The 17,875-nt window shown below is 35.7% G+C and overlaps 1 pseudogene across 1 annotated transcript in view; it reads left to right on the top strand.

The window, feature by feature from the left end:
• Nucleotides 1-16,826, top strand: part of LOC143227872 (uncharacterized) — a 42,144-nt pseudogene extending 25,318 nt beyond the window's left edge. The window contains exons 3-4 of the transcript XR_013015118.1: nt 6,008-6,181; nt 13,251-16,826. The product of XR_013015118.1 is annotated as an uncharacterized LOC143227872 (transcript). The remainder of the gene's footprint in view (nt 1-6,007; nt 6,182-13,250) is intronic.
• Nucleotides 16,827-17,875: the final 1,049 nt, after the last annotated feature.

Genomic DNA, 17,875 nt, shown 5'->3' with positions numbered 1-17,875 from the left:
TGCAGCTTCATTCCATGGCTGCTCAAGTGGGCTGGTTAATCAGTCTGGTGAAGTCTTTCCTCAGCCCTATGTAATATTTCATCCATTAGAGGGTATCCTTTTCTACAGTTGTATCAGTCAGACTCAGCCTTCTGTGGCTCAGATTGTGGAATTTCTCACTTGGCTCTTTGTCTGGGGCTCCTTGGTTTCCTTGATTGTGGATTAATGGGCACTTTATCCCATACCTTTAGTTTCTTTCCAATCCCATAAATCTTTTAGTTCACCTGTTCTTACCATGCTCATGCATTCCTTCTGGGTGTGTCACCCTCCTAGGCAATCCATCCTTCCAAATTGGAATGTTATTGTAATACTCCATTCCCTCACTCTGCCTCTTGTTGAACCATTTTCCTCATGTTCCATATTTCCTTATCCTCTTAGCATGTAAAACTCAACTTTGTTTCCCTATTGATGTACTCTTTATCACCCAACCTACCTTCCCTTTTATCTGGATCATTCCTTCCAAAGATCCCAGTGACTTGGGACGATAGCTCCACCTCTTTTTCATTTCCTTTCCTTCCATTTCTTATTTTTACTCTTCACCAAATCCAAATTTGTATCTGTGTCTGACCAAGGCTCGTAGTTATTATATTATCCATATAGCCTATGGTACCCATGTCTGACTCTTTACCCCAAGGCAGTTTTCCTCCCTTTGTGATCTTACACCTTTAATCCTTAGTAATTGGGTCGTACTTTTGACTTTTGATCCAGTTATTTATTTCTCATATTTTTCTTCTTCTGGAATTTGTTCCAGGTGTGTTCTGCTCAGATTAGAAACCACACTTTTTCTTTCACTTCTCATCTTCATTGCCCATTGAAGGAAATTCTACCATCAGATATGTGGACCATACCCAACACAGTCATTTTCCACTTTGGTGTGACTGTGACAAGTAAGTTTCTATTCATACTTTTTTCTTTCAGGGGCATTCTCTTCATTCATCATTATATGGATCCTGCACTGTGGCTTATGGTGGTTAACCAGGTATTCTTTAACTTTAAATCTGCACTTTACAGCCATGTTGACTCACACTTTATATTTCATGACTTCACAGTGCTCACCATTGAAATGGTATGTATCACAAGATCACTTTTAGGCGAATCACCTTGCAATATTTTGCTTCATAAAAATGCACGTCCAGTACTGCATGAATAAAGCAGAAGGGGATAGTTGTCCATCCCTGCAATGTCTGTTGTGAATAGCTTGGTGTGCTCTGCTTTTCAAAATAGGGTTTTACTGTCACCAATTCCACTGTCTTGGGTGACAACATTCCTCCAAGCTTTGTTCACTTTTCTTTCTTTCAGGTTTATGGAAGTCCTTACCAATTTTCCGTATCAAGTTGCTGGGTTGGTCGACAATGAGGGCACCCTTCTGAATGGGTTCTGTACAAAGATGGCATAAATGATTCAGTACAGAATAGGGCAGTGGTTTTCTATGGGTATAGATGATGATATGCAATCACAAAGTTATGATACATAAAAAAATGGAATTTACACCATGATTGGGAAGCCTCGTACTGATGTTAGTACCCTGCAGCTTGGTTTTAGATTTAGAATAGAACCAATGAACAGAAGTCCTCACACTTGTTTCAGATTGTTTATCTTCCTCCCTCAATTTCCTCTGTCTGTGGTGTGGGTCACAGAATTGGTACATAGGATTGTTATGGTTTTGTCTTCTTTTTTTTTTGCTGCCTCATAAAGTTTTACTTGATTGATGATCTGAAAAGGTGGAGTTGAGTTAGTTTCTTTTATTTGTCTGAACATTTTTATACACGTCCTACTACATATTTTATTCATTAAAGCCTTCTACAAAGACAGAAATGATGATCCACTTTCTGTATTAAATTTTCTGACATTGTGGGATGACCTGATAGAATAGCTAATTTTGTGAGGAGAGATGAGTACCTATTGTAAATACATTTTTAGTATGGAAGAATTATAACCTCTGACATTTTTGCAGTGTACTACACTCTGTAGCAGAGGAACATGTTTTTATTCCCAGGCTGTTTCTTTGTACTCAAAGTTTGGACTGCCCACAAGTATAATTGGATGTTCCTATTAGGCACTTCATTTATATCTTGTTCATACTATCCTCTTTTGAGGCAGCCAACATTATTTTATCTTGTTGTGGAATTCTTATTTAACTTCTTTCACCTTGACAGATTGAGTCAATCAACTCATCTGAATTGTGTTTTTTGTTATGAGTGATGATACTTTTAGCCTTTCTCATGTTGCATCCCATCAAGTTTGTCATCTCACTACTTTTGCCTTTAACCATCAACATTCCTTGAACTACATCATACAGACAGAGATACGGATAACCTGATATATTTAGGTCGCATGACTTGCGTCGATTTCATATGCCTCCGACTTTTGTTTTCTAAATCATCGAGAATCTAAGAAAGCGAGTGGTTTTTATTCCTTTTATCATAGTTTCCACAATAACCTTGTTATTTCTCTATAACTGTATTTTCTCTCCTATTTCTTTTTTATTTAAACACCTCTCTTGAGTACTTTCATCTGCATATTCCTCCCTCCCATAGAGTAAAAGAAGAACCCTTGTTTCTTCAGTTTCAAGTCATTGGGAAGTTTGCTATGGAGAATTACCTTTTTGACAGTGTAATTGCACTGGTATGATACTGAATGTATTCACCTCTCAATCATAAGTACGGCTGGGATTTTAACATGGAAATGTGGTATAGGCCATCCATACACTGAGAAACACCCCATTCTCAGTGGCTGTGCCAATTATATTGGACTTGCATTTTCCTCAAAACTCAGGACAGGAATGATTATTCTCTACACCTGCTTATTCTGACATATATTTCACTTGAGAGTTTTCCATACTTGTAATATTGTGCTTTTCTCCTGTGTATGCTGTTCAAATCTTATTAGTGCTCTTGTTTAAATATTTCATGACTTGGTGGTCTATTCCTTCTGTATAGCAAATTATTTTCTTCCTTCACTGAATATTCCCTTTAACAAGCTTTTTGTATAAAAGTTTCTGTTCTATGCTATAGATGCTCTGGATTTCTACTATCACTTTGCTTTTCACTTTCAAACTGCTTGGTGATAGATTTGCAGGAGTTGAACTAATTTTTTGTTGTCCTGTGTGGCTTATCCACTGAAGAGTGAAGCCAAAAATACCTTTCTGCTTCTACTCCTATCATTCTTTCTGTGCAGATTTCTGCTTATCTGGGTTATTCCTCATGATTTGCACATTATTGTAGCTTCTGTGTTGTATGTTTTCTTGACTTCTGAATCCCTCTACAATTTCAAGCTAATTTGTATCCAGGAGTACATCAATGTATTTTTAAACTTTGAAAGGAAATCTAGATATCTAAGTTCAGATGGTCATCCAGCCTCCTCACATCTGTCTGCTTTTATGAAAAAGGCAGATGGATGTGAGGAAAATGACCTTCTTTTGAGTATATGCTTGTAGTTATGTGCTCTGTAGCATTGTTTTTTGTGTAATATAATGAATACCGGAGTAAATAAGTCATTCTATAAGTAAAATGGCTTAATCTGTAATAAACAACTTTATTTCCAAATTAGTACCAACAAGTGTCACTAGTGATGCTTTTAGAAGAAGGTGTAAGCCTAAACATTGGTAAATTGAATAGACATTTGTTTGTTTTTTATCTTGTGTTACTTTTGCTTGTACAATATGAATGTTTTATTAGTGAATAAGTTCTTGGAAAGTTTTAAAAACAGATATTTCACAAATTAACGTACATGGTAGTTTAATGATTGAAATTACCTGAATTTCATCATTCCATAACAAATTTGAAAAATGTCTATCTTCCTTCAGATATAGTTAAGTAAACTTTTCTCACTATTTTCACACAGATTTAGTGATTAAATAATGACATTTTTTAAACCAAATGATGAAAGATCATTGACTGGCCCAGATATTTGTACAAATCAGTAGGAGCTTTTCTTGCCTATAAATGTTGTTTGGAGTGAATAGTTAGTGACATGTGCAACATTGGGTTCTCGTATATCACAGTTTTTAACATTTTTGACTGAATTTGGTGGTACATCAAAATTCATCTCCTTTTTCCATGCATATATAGAAACAATAGAGACCTCTTAACTCCCACAGCAAGTAGAACTGCCATGGAACAAAGAGGCTGGTGAGTTTCATAAATAGACGCAATACAGAATTACTGTAAATAAAGAAATTGTTTATTTATATTTATCTTTCCTTTGCTATTCCATTTGATTTTTCCTCTGCATAACATTACTGTACTCTATTTCACAGATAGGTTTAAACTTTTCTGCTAGATGTCAGTAGGGCTTGAATACGATAAATCATCTAAGCTTGTATACATTTCTATTCCTCTTTGATTCTGACTGTGAAGTCATAACCAAAAGGTGATAGAGGTAATTTACCTGGTGGGAATTAATGTTATAGTTATTAAGAAGTTTTAACAGTATTATTTTGAAGATCACATGAGTTGCATGTGTAATATTTACATAAAGGCTTTCTTAACTTACATTATTATATTAATGAAGATACTAATTTTGTGACAAAACATTATTTTATAATCTTTAATAGGTTATTTCAGTTTCTTATTTGTAATGGCCTATTAGTTTATATAAGCAGTTTCTCTTGTTTGGTGTTTTATGGTGCAAAGCGACTAGGCATTTTCTCTTAACCAGCTTAAATGTACTCAATAACGCATTGTGTTTTTATGTGTTAAGTATTACAGTTTTTCCTACTTGGACAGGTTCTTGATACTCCATAAAGAAAGAGGAATATCAAAACTGTATTACTTGGTTTGTTATAACTAAACCGAGACCCCCCAGTGGCACAGCGGTATGTCTTGAGGACTCGTGCCATTAGAAACTGGGTTTCAATTCCATTGGTGGGCAGAGCATAAACAAACAAAACAAACTAAACCAAATATGCACTTAAAGGACAAAACATTAAACAAGATTACAAATTGTGTTTGCACAGCATTCTTAAAAGAGGAAAATACTGTTGATTTTATTAGTTTGGATGGTCGTGCCCAAAATTGCAGACATGCTCAGCAATATAATCAGATAACCAGTATTGATGGACCTTGGGTAGTAATTTTGTGTGGAAAAATGCAGTAATAGATTATCTTAAAACATTCTATCTGTAATTATGATGAAACTTACAACCTTATTAATACTTGTACATCACAATATTTAAGTAACTTTATTGTTGTACGAGCAGGCTTTAAGTGAACATAAAGTTGATTATGTCATATTTTACATTGCTTTGTTGGTATTGCTGGGACTATAAGTTATTGAGAATTATGTTGTATGCTTACATATATGTGCTAAAATATTTATTCACAATGTTTACATTCTGTGCTTATTTAAGCCCCTGTGTGATTTGGTGAAGATAATTTCGGTAGCCTCTAAGTCTCAAAAAGTATTTGCCAGAATTTATATTTTCTTTTAATGTGTTATAATAAGCTATCAAAAAAGTGAGCTATAAAAGAACTTTTTTACATCATTTTGAAAAACAAAACTCAATATGGAAGAGATTAATGAAAATTGGAACTTGTCTTACAGCTGTATTTGATTAATAGAATTCTTGGTAGCAATGTTTTGTGATTGTTGGTGTGCCAGTATTAATCAAAGCATCATTAGGTTCAGAATACTATTTTACCTTTAATTTCATTGTGGATTTTCTTTTATGAAAATTATATTTTATTTACTATTAATTGGCTATCTGACATTATAAAGTTGTACATAAACAATAGGAATAAACATTCCAAAACAATAATTTATGGTGATTAATGGTCTTGAAGTACCATTGAAAACAGATGTTGAAAGTCGCACTAGAACGAAATACCTTTTACTAGTTTATTTTTTACTGTTTAAATTGGTAATTTATGTTCTGTTTAGTACAATTTAGCTACTTGTAACCTAAAATTTTTATTCTATTGATAAATCAGAACATAACAATATACCTCATTGTTTACTTAATCTTTAGGTGCAGAAAAACTAGATTACAACAACCCTTCCGAGCTCAAAGTGGTGCTAGAAAGTGATGGAACAGAGGTTGAAGATGAGAATTACTTCAAAACAGTGGAAAAGGATACAATCTTTATCCTGCTCTGTCCTGGTGAACGGTGGTTTCCTCCTAGCATGGAAACACTGCGAGCAGGTATTTAAGTTTGTTTTTTTCATTCTAAAAGAGAGGAAAGTTGTTTTATATTATACAAGTAAACCCCACATACTAAAAAAATAAAAGAACCCAGTGTAAATTAGTTATGGAAATGTTTCTCATCCAGAGTTTACAGAAATTGATGTGCACAATTATACAGAATTATAATCTCCTTCTTGATTCTGATTTTATAAAATGTTGTCTGTTATCTGTGTAATGGTACTGACCTTCAAACCACGTCTTGAATGAAGTACATGCTTTTATTTGTTTACTAGTTGGTAAAATCCTGAATCTCAGAGTTCTTTCAATGTTTATCATTATCAGATGTAGGTAATAGAATGTTGTGGTTTCAGTGATGTCGAGAAAACCCACTTGTAGAGAAATATATATGCAAAAACGGCTCATTTGGGTTAAGAAAATATTTTACGTAGAAGAGCGAACAACATTTCGACCTACGTAAAATATTTTCTCAACCCAAATGTTGTGGTTTATACTACCAAATACCTATTCTGGGAATTTATTATACAATTTATTCAGTCATCAGCCATTCTCTCTTATAATAATACTTACACTAATCTTATTGTTTTAATAATATTTTTAACTAGATGTGACTTTAATAACTTGCAAACCTGTTTTCATTAATGTGTATCAACAAGATGTTTAATAAGAAACTGAGTATTTAAAATGTGTTTAAACTACATTCTACTAACTTATATTTATACTATTGACTACTAGTGTGTTCCACGTGCTGCATCGTATTGGGTAATTAATGTTTTCTCCTGTTACAACACCCATTGCGAAGAACTGGCCATAAAAATTGGGTGGAACAAACCACTTTCTAAGTAAAATTCATGCAAGATTTGAGCAGCAATTAGCAAAATTATAAATGTTTTTTTGTTGTTGAACTTTTGTTTTTGTGACACATAGGTATTGGGAACCCTGTAACTGACACAAATGATTCATACGTACTTTAGAAAAATGTGTTTCAAAAGCTGAATGGATCCCTATCAAGTAATGTTTCCAGTGTCAGCAGTTCAATCACTCAAAGACATAATGTCTCAGTTCTTTAACATATGCTTATTTTGGTGGCAAAGACCACGATGCCTAAAACTGCAAACTAGAACCACACTGTTAACCATGATGGTATACACCCCTCTTATTCTAATTCTTGCCCTAAGTGGGTGGAGGAGAAAGTGGTACAAAGTTTAAAGACTGTGAACAATATCTTCTACCAAGAAGCTCGGAACTTATTGCCCTCTTGGACATATGCTGATGTACTCTGTTCCACTGCTGCAGTAAGAGTACAGATAGATCTGTCCATGCCTCCATCAGAGTCTTTTGCTCTCCATGGTTAAAAGAGATGACAAGTGTGTCTAATCCTATCTCTGTCCCTGCCACTCTTTCTGACGGCTGCCTGGGTCCACTTTCTTTGGCTTCAGATTTGGGAATTTCCTCGGGTCCACTTTCTCCAGCTCCAAGGTGCAAAACAAATAAACGTTCACACCCTCAATCACTAGAATTTTCCTCCACAGACAGAAACCTGCTTACTCGACCCAGGGCAGGAACCTTGGAGGTCAGTGGACCTCTGTCCAATAAAGAAAAAAAATTGTGGTTGGAAATAAAAGGCTCTCTATCCCATTCTCCTCCACACAAATAAAATTAGCCACTTTTATATAGTGGAACTGTCAGGGTTTTCATTCAAATATAGATGTGTGTCTCCTTACAGGAAATGTTTCTGAAACCTGCTGATGCAATCACTTTTCAACAGTTTTATTTGTACAGAAATAACAGGTTGTGTGATAAATGAGTGCATGGAGGGTTGGCACTGCTGGTCGATTAGCATGTGCCCACCCTACTTTTACCTCTTGATACATCCTTGGAGGCTGTAGCCATCCGTGTTTCATTAGGTCATATCATGTATCTCCTGAAGAGACCCGTGATCAGTCACACCTTGATGCCCTCATTGAATAGTTACAGCCTCCATTTTAATCCTGGGGAGTTTTAATGGATATGATTTTCTCTGAGATGGTGCTAATATTTATAAGAAGGGTCATTCAATAGAGGATGTGCTCTTAGATCACGACCATTCTTTAGTACTGGTTCTTATACTTAATTTTATGCACCTAGTCAACCTTCGACTGCTATTTATCTCTCAGTCTATTCCCCTTAACTTTTCTCAAATGTTTTTTGGAGTGTTGATAGCAATTCATGGGGCAGTGATCATTTTCATATCATTTTTGAGAGAGACTGGCCATGGTCAGTGCCACCAAACTCGAGTGCCTTGATAAAAATTGGACGAAGCTAACTGGTCTTCTTTCTCTTTCACTACTCATTTGGAACTTGATCCTGCTGTCGTCATCTGTTGGCAATCAACAAATGATTGCTTGGTAGGAGTGACTGACTGTATTGTCCAGACAGCTGCTCTGTCTATTCCTAAACTCTCAGCATGTTTTCCACAGTATCCTCACTTGTGGTGGAATCCTTCCTGCCACATGGCTCAAAAGGCTTAAAAATGAGCCTGGGATACCTTTCATAGGTATTCCACACTTTTGAACTGCATTGCTTTTCATTGAGCCTGTGCATATGCTCAGCAGGTCAGACATCAAAGCCAGGAAGTTGCTGATGCCCAGAATATTGCCAAATACTCTTGGTGAAACCTTTTCTCAGGCAGCTATCACTTCTGCTTCATCCCTCACCTTCTTAGCCATCAAGACTCGGGCAGAGCGATTGCCTCTTACTTTTTGGGCTGATCATCTCTATGAATATAATTGCTCTTTTATACCAGTGGAACTTAACTCTTAAATAGTAGTCATCATCAATTGATGCTTCTCTTTGGGTTCTTTTTAACCATATCTGGCAGGAAAATGCTTCTCCTGATGCTTGGCACCAGGCTATTGTCCTCCCTTTTCCCAAGCCTGGGAAGGATCCCAAGATTCCTTCAAACTAATGTCCAGTTGCTTTGATGAGCTGTTTCTGCAAGATTTTAGAGAGGATGGTTAATGATTGTCTTGTTTAGTTTCTTAAATCAAACAACCTCCTCTCCCCCCTCACAGTGAGGGTTTTGACAACAGTACTCCACTGTGGACCACCCAATTCAACTAGAAATGTCAATCAGAAAAGCCTTTCTCAAGTTGCATCTTGTTTCTGTTTGTTATTTTTATCAAAACTTTTTAATGGACTGATGATTCCAAGTCCATGTGGGTTCAATACTTTCCTATTCTTTCTCACAGGAACTTGGAATCCATCAAAACTGTGTCTTGAGTGTCACAGTTTTCATATAAATATTAATGCCATTACTGGACAACTCCCCCCTACAGTTGCAAATGGGCTGTATGTTGACGACTTCCACATCTTGTGTAAGTTGTCAAGCATGAGGTTTATCGAGTGGCAACTACAGACTGCCCTCAATCATTTCCTGAAGTGGACCAAAGCAAACAGTTTTACCTTTTCTCTCTCTAAAACTATTTGCATGCACTTTTTTCTACCAACAGGGTATTCACTCTGATCCTGAGCTCCATCTCGGAGAAGTTGTGCTTCCTTTAGTCCCTAAGGCAAAGTTCTTGGGACTTATATTTGACAGTAAGCTGACTTTCATTTCTTACATCAAGCAGCTAAGTGCCAAGTGTACAAGAGCACTGAAAATCCTCAGTGTCCTCTCTTCCACCTCTTGGGGAGCAGATTAATGTTCTTTACTGAAGATCTGTTGTGTCTTCATTAATCAAAACTGGACTATAGATTGCTGGTCTATGGCTCTGCCAGAACTTCAGCCTTGAAAATGTTGGACCCCATTTACCATTTGGGGCTTTAGTTCTGCACATGGGCTTTCTGCACTTCTTCCATCCAAATTTGTACACTGAATCTCATGAATCTCCTCTACCCTTCTGCTGTTTCCAACTCTCTTTGCTGTATGCTTCAAAACATCTCTCCTTACCACAGCATCCCATCTGGAATTGTGTTTTCCTTCCTCAATACACCATTCATTTACAGAATAGACAGTCTGCCATTGTTTCTTTTGGATTTCTTATCCAGACATAGTTTGCTGAATTGGGTCTGTTCTTGGATGGCATTGCTGTCTCCACAAGTCAGCCCATCTCACTATGGTTTATTACTATCCCCAAGTGAGACATTTTTTTGAGTCATCTAAAAAAGGCAGATACTTCCAGTTAGAAGTATTGTCTTCTATTTGCTGAACATCTTTCAAACCATCCTTCCATTCTCATTTATACAGATTGTTTAAAATCAAGTGACTCTGTGGACTCTGCCATGGTATGTTGTGATTTGGTGGTTGCACATAGGATCCCTTCTATAATTTCTATGTTCACTACCAAATTGTATGCCATTTCTCTTGGCCTGAATCACGTAGAAGCTATACAGTGCACAAGCTATACTATTTATACCAACTCGCTTAGCACACTACTTGCCCTGAAATTACTTCACATTAGTTCTCACCCTATTCTCATCAATATTCCAAACCAACTGGCCTATTTCTCTGTATCATATATTTGTATCCAGTTTTTCTGGACACCACACCATGTTGATATTCACGTGAATGAGTATGCTGACACTTCAACTAAGCCTATCTGCTTTGGTACTATCATTGCCGTATCTTTTCCATCCATGGACTATGGATTTGTACTCAACAAGCTTTTCCAGATAAAACCTCCTAATGGACTTTGGTCATCGTGTTTCTGTAAGGATCGGAAGGAGGAAGATGTCCTAACTAAGTTACTCGTTGGTTACAGTTTTTTGACTCATTTTCTTTTATCTGGGGCCGATGTACCAATGACGCTCTGATCACAATAGTCCACATTTTACTGTTTTATATTCGTTACAACTGTGAGTGATGGCACCATTGTAAAAGTGTTTTTACCATGGGCTTACCCCTGATGTTGAACAATGTCATTGGCGAAGGTGACACTGTGCAAATGTTTTTAATTTTTTAAGAACTTTCTATTTAAGTTTATATCTGATGTTGGGCCACTGGTTTTGTTTTAACTTAATTTTCCTTTACACTTTATAATACTTTAACTGTTTTTTGGAGGATTTTTTTTCAGTTTTTTTGGTGCAGATAGCCTAGTTGCTTTGCACCACAGAATGCTAAACAAAGAATCAACTTAGCTCTTTTGAACAGGATGACCGTGGTAGTTGAACATCTTATTTATAAGTCCTGGTCAGAAATTCTTTTGTTGTATTTTTTAACAGCATGCCTTTGTTAATGTGAAATGTTTTTTAAATTATTGTTTTCATATCTTATGTGATTTACTTATACTATACTAGAATTTTAATTTTTAAAACCCAAGTTGTATTATAAATAAAGTCCTTGTCATTGTTATAGCTGCTACAGTCACCTAGGCCTACTATTAATTTACTAATTATTACTTTAACCCTTTGATTGTGGCTGCTTTAAATGCATGCAGAACTTTTGTGAGTTGTACATTGTATACAGCACACCTGCTTTCAGCTGCCATGGTCAAACTATACCCTTTATGGCAAATCAGCAGTCATTGGATTAAATGCTACATTTATACTGTTAATATGCTGCCATCATCAGGGAAACCTTATTAAGGACTGAATATGCAGTAGTGGCTGGGTTTCAGCTTGAATCTTGTAAAAAGAACTTTGAACTTGAATCAATTTTTTTAATATTTTCAAGAGGAGTATATAGATTTTTCTGATCTATGCTAGTTTGACTGATGTGTTATCTGTTAGATGGAACTAGAAGGCTTCTTTCATCATTCTTTTCTCATATGTTGATAATATCTTGTTATGTTACTATTATTTCATTTTATTGCATGGTCTTCTTTGATACGATGGGCTATTATAGTCTTGTTTGTCTTTTTAAGATCCTGATATTTGAATTCCATTGTTTTTTTTTGTTTCTCTGATTTATTGATGTTCATGTCCACAACAAATATTGTAGATGGTGTTGTTGCATCCACTTGGGTCTTCTAATTGGTTTTGTATGTACTTACCCCCTGCTAGTACAGCGGTAAGTCTATGAATTTACAATGCCAAAATCAGGGGTTCGATTCCCCTCAGTGGGTTCAGCAGATAGCCCGATGTGGCTATGCTATAAGAAAACACACTAGTATGTATTTACTGCAATTGTTGTGTCTTTTGATTATTGTTCTGATTGTACCGCTATTTACTACAGGTTTTCAGAAAGACTTTTAATATCACGTGTGTGTGAGATCTTGCTTCTTCCTGCTGTTTATTTCTATTTTCTTCTTTATCAAATGTTTAGGAACCCATTACCAAAGAAGGTTATAGTGATATGTTCCTTCCTCCTCCTTAGCATCTTTCTGATTACAAATATTGTTATTTCTAGAGATAAATAATCTGTAATACTCAACTTCTTGTGGTGGTATATACCAGTATCTGTGGACTTTCTGTAAGCTACTGCAGTGTATGAGATCTTGGTAGTAGTCATATTTATAAATGAGAGTTTTATCATCTTTTGTTTCTGTCACGAGTTGTATCAGTGGATTGTTGTTTGCTAATGTGGTTCATAAATTATAGAATCTTTTCTGTAAATAGTTCATTCAAGTCTCAGTGGGGCAGACTCTGGATAAGTGGATAGCATCTGCCTTTCTAACAAAACAAAAAACACTCAGAATCACAGTTTGGTCCCTGCCACCATGTAACGTGATGGTAATTTACCTGAATACGACAGTATATAGGCATTTGAAATGTAGTGTGTATTCAGTATTTAGTATTTTATAATGTGACCTATTAATAATTACACTTTCATAATTTCATATGCTACTAACATGATAACAGTTGGTATCCAACTGCCACACTTTACCATAACTTCTTGAAACTTGTAAATAGAATTTCAGAGGTATAACAGAATAAGTATTTAACTTTTATATTCTATTATTACCATTTAAACAGCATTATAATAGCAAAAACTTTTGATGAAAACTAATAGTCTTCTACCTGCACAACCTGGACTTTATGTATTTAGATGAGTTTTGATCATTTCCAGTGTTGTGAGATTGAAAAAAGTTCTGTTAAATCTAATGCTGTTTAGTTTCAAAATAACTCAAATATCTTTAAAATTTTTCAGCCATCACAGCAATTCCTCGAATTGTATGTGAAGCTATAAATAGTCTGGAGTTGGTGGATAAGCAACCATCGTGGAAAATCATGGATAACAAGGGCCGCATTACAGTTGTATTAAACTGGGATCAGCGAGATATCCACAGGCCACCGGGCCACCAGCCGCCCAGCAGGCAGGGTCCCATGTGGAGGGTAGAAGTGACATCACAAGAAGCCCAGACTGCTGACCAAACCACTGCCGGCACCAAAGACCTCTCAGCTCAGAGGGGAGCTCGTGCCAAACTCAGTCTAGAAGGCTTGGGACCCAGGCCTTCTTCTCGTGACGCTGCCAAAAAAACCTCCGAAAAGGAAAATGAAGTAAGTCCTATTGTTGATCATTGGCTTTGAAACTTGTTACTCTTCTGTGCCATAAATAAGAAGCTCCCAATTACAAACAATAAGAGCGTTATTAAACCAACCTTTCAGGATCTGCCAGAAGAAGAAGTTGCTGCTGGCCCTAGTGGAGTTGATGTACAACGGAAAACAGGGAAAGGTCATGTTCGTTTCTTGAACGTTACACAAGAGTCAAAACTTCCCCAACTGGATGAATCCGAGTCAGACACAGAAAATACTGCTTATGAGGAGGAACAACTCTCTGAACGCTACCTTTACTGATGGACCAGCTGTCATTAGAACAAAATCGCCACTTGTCAGTGAAGGATATTGGTGTTATTTTAGAACGATTAAGCTCCAAAATAGTAGACGTAGATAAACTAGAGCGGGAGAAAGAGAGCACTGAAGTGTACAACTGGACAATCAAAGCAACCATCCGTGGAGAAGTGCTTCGAGAGATAGGAGTTATCTATAATGGACAATACTATGGAATAATGGAGCATCCAGGATATTTTTGATTGATGTTCTTAGTTAACACTAAGAAATCTGTTCTTCTAATTAGTGGTGCTTGGCTTTTGAGTGTCCTGCAGCTTGGTGCTGTTGCTTATCGAAGTGTCCATCTTGTTCACTCATGAAAAAGGCTTATCAGGTACATCAAGAATGACTGGATGTTTAGATACAAGGCTTTCTATTGCTCTGATGCCCCCTTTTGTAGAACTTGAGGGCCAGATGTTATTAGAGTAATTATAGTTGATGTTTTTTCAAAAACTTTACCCATTTTAAAATTTTTGTAATTTATGGTGTCTTTTGTTTTAGGTAAATTGGTTTAACTTTCAGTCTTACATTTGTGACTACGTATCAGTAGTTTTTTCAGTTAAAAAGTGAAGGGTGTTTGAATAATTAAATTATATTTCTTATAGATATACACAAGTCAGTCAAGATTTTTTTATATTTAGTTTTACTACATTTAAATGTTCTGTCGTGTATTTTACAAAAATAACTTTGTGTATTAATGGTTGTACATGTACATGTGTAGGCTTACTGTTAGAGACTTAACCAGAACCCTTTCAAGGCCTAATTGCCCTACCTAAAAATGGGCTTACAAATTTATTACATAGACTATAGTCTATCTATAGGCCTATGTGCATAGTCCTACTAACCTGTAGTGTATAGCCTTTCTAGCCAACTTCATTGTATCATACCTTCTTATCACTGCCAAGAGAAGATAGATTTTGAGATGTAGTATCCTTCCCTTCAGGATCACGAATTTTTATTACTAATCTTTTGATTAGTTCTGAGACATGAGCTTGTATAAAAAGGGGAAAAAAGTCTTTGAAAAGTTTTCAATATGACAGTTCTGCCTGAAGGGATGTTAAGGCTTCCATGTGATTAGAACTGGTGAATGAGTTTTATTGAACATAAAAGCTTAGGCTATTGGTAACTTGAGTGAATGTTTCATGTTTAAGAGTTGTGCACACTTTTTAAATTGTGTGGTGCACAGAAATTGTAATTGAGTGAGAAGCACAGTTTTTAATGCTCACCTGTTTCTTTTAGTATCTAGAATTTGATTTATACTAACAGCTTGGAATATTTTGCAAGTTTTAACCAATATATAGGACCAAATCTAGGCCAATTTAGTGATTGATGAATGGTTCCCTCATAGGAGAAATTTCACCCGACGTTTTATTTACGTTATTTTTACATTTGTGAATTATATTGAAAAATGAACTTGTTCAAAATTCATAGGAAAAAAAGGTTTCTTTGTTAGCAGGACTACAAAGCAGATTAGTTAATTTGAATATTTTTCATCAGTCATAATAAAAATATATTGTGGTTGGTACGTACTAATTAAAGAAAATAGTAATAATTTAGGATTTTAAGGGGAATGATAGGTGTTTCTTTTCCAAAATTACCTGACATTTAAAAATCAACCTGGATTTGGTCCTGCATAAACTGTACATATTGTATGGATATATAATTAGAACCATACATGTTCCCGAATCCATCACAATGTGTGGTACCATGCAACAACAAATTTTGGTGCCATGCATTAAATTATTCCACAAGACTATAGTCTTGTTACCTTTGTGGTGCTGCGGCAAGCCAAACTTGACCTCAGGGGTCAGCATGGTTTTCAGTTTCCTAGGGATGGTCCTCCCACATTCCTTGTATTTGTACAAACTTGTTACTTTTCCTTCATTTTGCATCATTTATCAGGCTGGAAAGATCCATGCCTATTAACAAAGCCATATTTAAGGTGATTACAAAGTCAGTTGGCAGGATAAATAATTCAAAGATTAAAAGATATAAGAAAATAATTGTTTGTGGTGTGGAAAGAGACATTATGGGCCTGTCCTGTAAAAGTGACATTGAGATCATTTAAGACCATTTCTCCTCAGACATTTTATTAGCATACATTATAAACCTAATTATAATGTTTTGCTTATTATATTCATTTTAGATTTGTGAATTAAATTGAAAAGTAAACTTGTTCAAAGGTAATATAAAAAAATAGGGTTTAACAGCACTACAGGGCAAGTCAACTAATTTGATTTTTTTTTTTTTAATCACATTAAAATAAAGATATACTCTGATTGGTCTTTACTGATAAAATGGGATAATAATAATTGAGGATTTGTGCTAACAGCTTGGAATATTTTGTAAGTTTTAATCAATGTACAGGACCAAACCTAGGCCTATTTTGAGATTATTGAATGGTTTTCTAACATGAGAAATGTCATCTAATTTTTGCAGAAATATTTGTCATTATACTGCTTTTACGTTTATAAATTAAATTGAAAAGTTAAATTTAAAAGCATTGAACCAAAAATTACCAATATTGCTTGTTAAAAACAATGACTGTAGGCATAAGTATTTCCCCTTTCCATGCAATAGAGTTATGCCACAGAAGATTGAAATCCAATGTCAGCATAGGTTGTTACACAAGCTGAGGCTTAAGTTTTAAGATCAGAATTTTGCATGAATAGATCATTACACACTTGAATACCCCCAAAAGGTTAAAATAATAATAAAATAAATAACATTTTAACATAGTCCCTACTGTATGGATAGTGTCTCCAGAATAGCTGTGAACATCTTAACATAGTCCCTACTGTATGGATAGTGTCTCCAGAGTAACTGTGAACACCTTAACATAGTCCCTACTGTATGGATAGCATCTCCAGAATAACTGTGAGCATCTTAACATAGTCCCTACTGTATGGATAGTGTCTCCAGAATAACTGTGAGCATCTTAACATAGTCCTTACTGTATGGATAGTGTCTCCAGAATAACTGTGAACATCTTAACATAGTCCCTACTGTATGGATAGTGTCTCCAGAATAACTGTGAACATCTTAACATAGTCCTTACTGTATGGATAGTGTCTCCAGAATAACTGTGAACATCTTAACATAGTCCTTACTGTATGGATAGTGTCTCCAGAATAACTGTGAACATCTTAACATAGTCCCCACTGTATGGATAGTGTCTCCAGAATAACTGTGAACATCTTAACATAGTCCCTACTGTATGGATAGTGTCTCCAGAATAACTGTGAACATCTTAACATAGTCCTTACTGTATGGATAGTGTTTCCAGAATAACTGTGAACATCTTAACATAGTCCTTACTGTATGGATAGTGTCTCCAGAATAACTGTGAACATCTTAACATAGTCCCCACTGTATGGATAGTGTCTCCAGAATAACTGTGAACATCTTAACATAGTCCTTACTGTATGGATAGTGTCTCCAGAATAACTGTGAACATCTTAACATAGTCCTTACTGTATGGATAGTGTCTCCAGAATAACTGTGAACATCTTAACATAGTCCTTACTGTATGGATAGTGTTTCCAGAATAACTGTGAACATCTTAACATAGTCCTTACTGTATGGATAGTGTTTCCAGAATAACTGTGAACATCTTAACATAGTCCTTACTGTATGGATAGTGTCTCCAGAATAACTGTGAACATCTTAACATAGTCCTTACTGTATGGATAGTGTTTCCAGAATAACTGTGAACATCTTAACATAGTCCCTACTGTATGGATAGTGTTTCCAGAATAACTGTGAACATCTTAACATAGTCCTTACTGTATGGATAGTGTCTCCAGAATAACTGTGAACATCTTAACATAGTCCCCACTGTATGGATAGTGTCTCCAGAATAACTGTGAACATCTTAACATAGTCCCTACTGTATGGATAGTGTCTCCAGAATAACTGTGAACATCTTAACATAGTCCTTACTGT

This window comes from Tachypleus tridentatus, chromosome 10 (genome assembly GCF_004210375.1).
Source record: "Tachypleus tridentatus isolate NWPU-2018 chromosome 10, ASM421037v1, whole genome shotgun sequence".
Taxonomy (NCBI): domain Eukaryota; kingdom Metazoa; phylum Arthropoda; class Merostomata; order Xiphosura; family Limulidae; genus Tachypleus; species Tachypleus tridentatus.
This window is presented reverse-complemented; position numbering and strand designations above follow the sequence as displayed.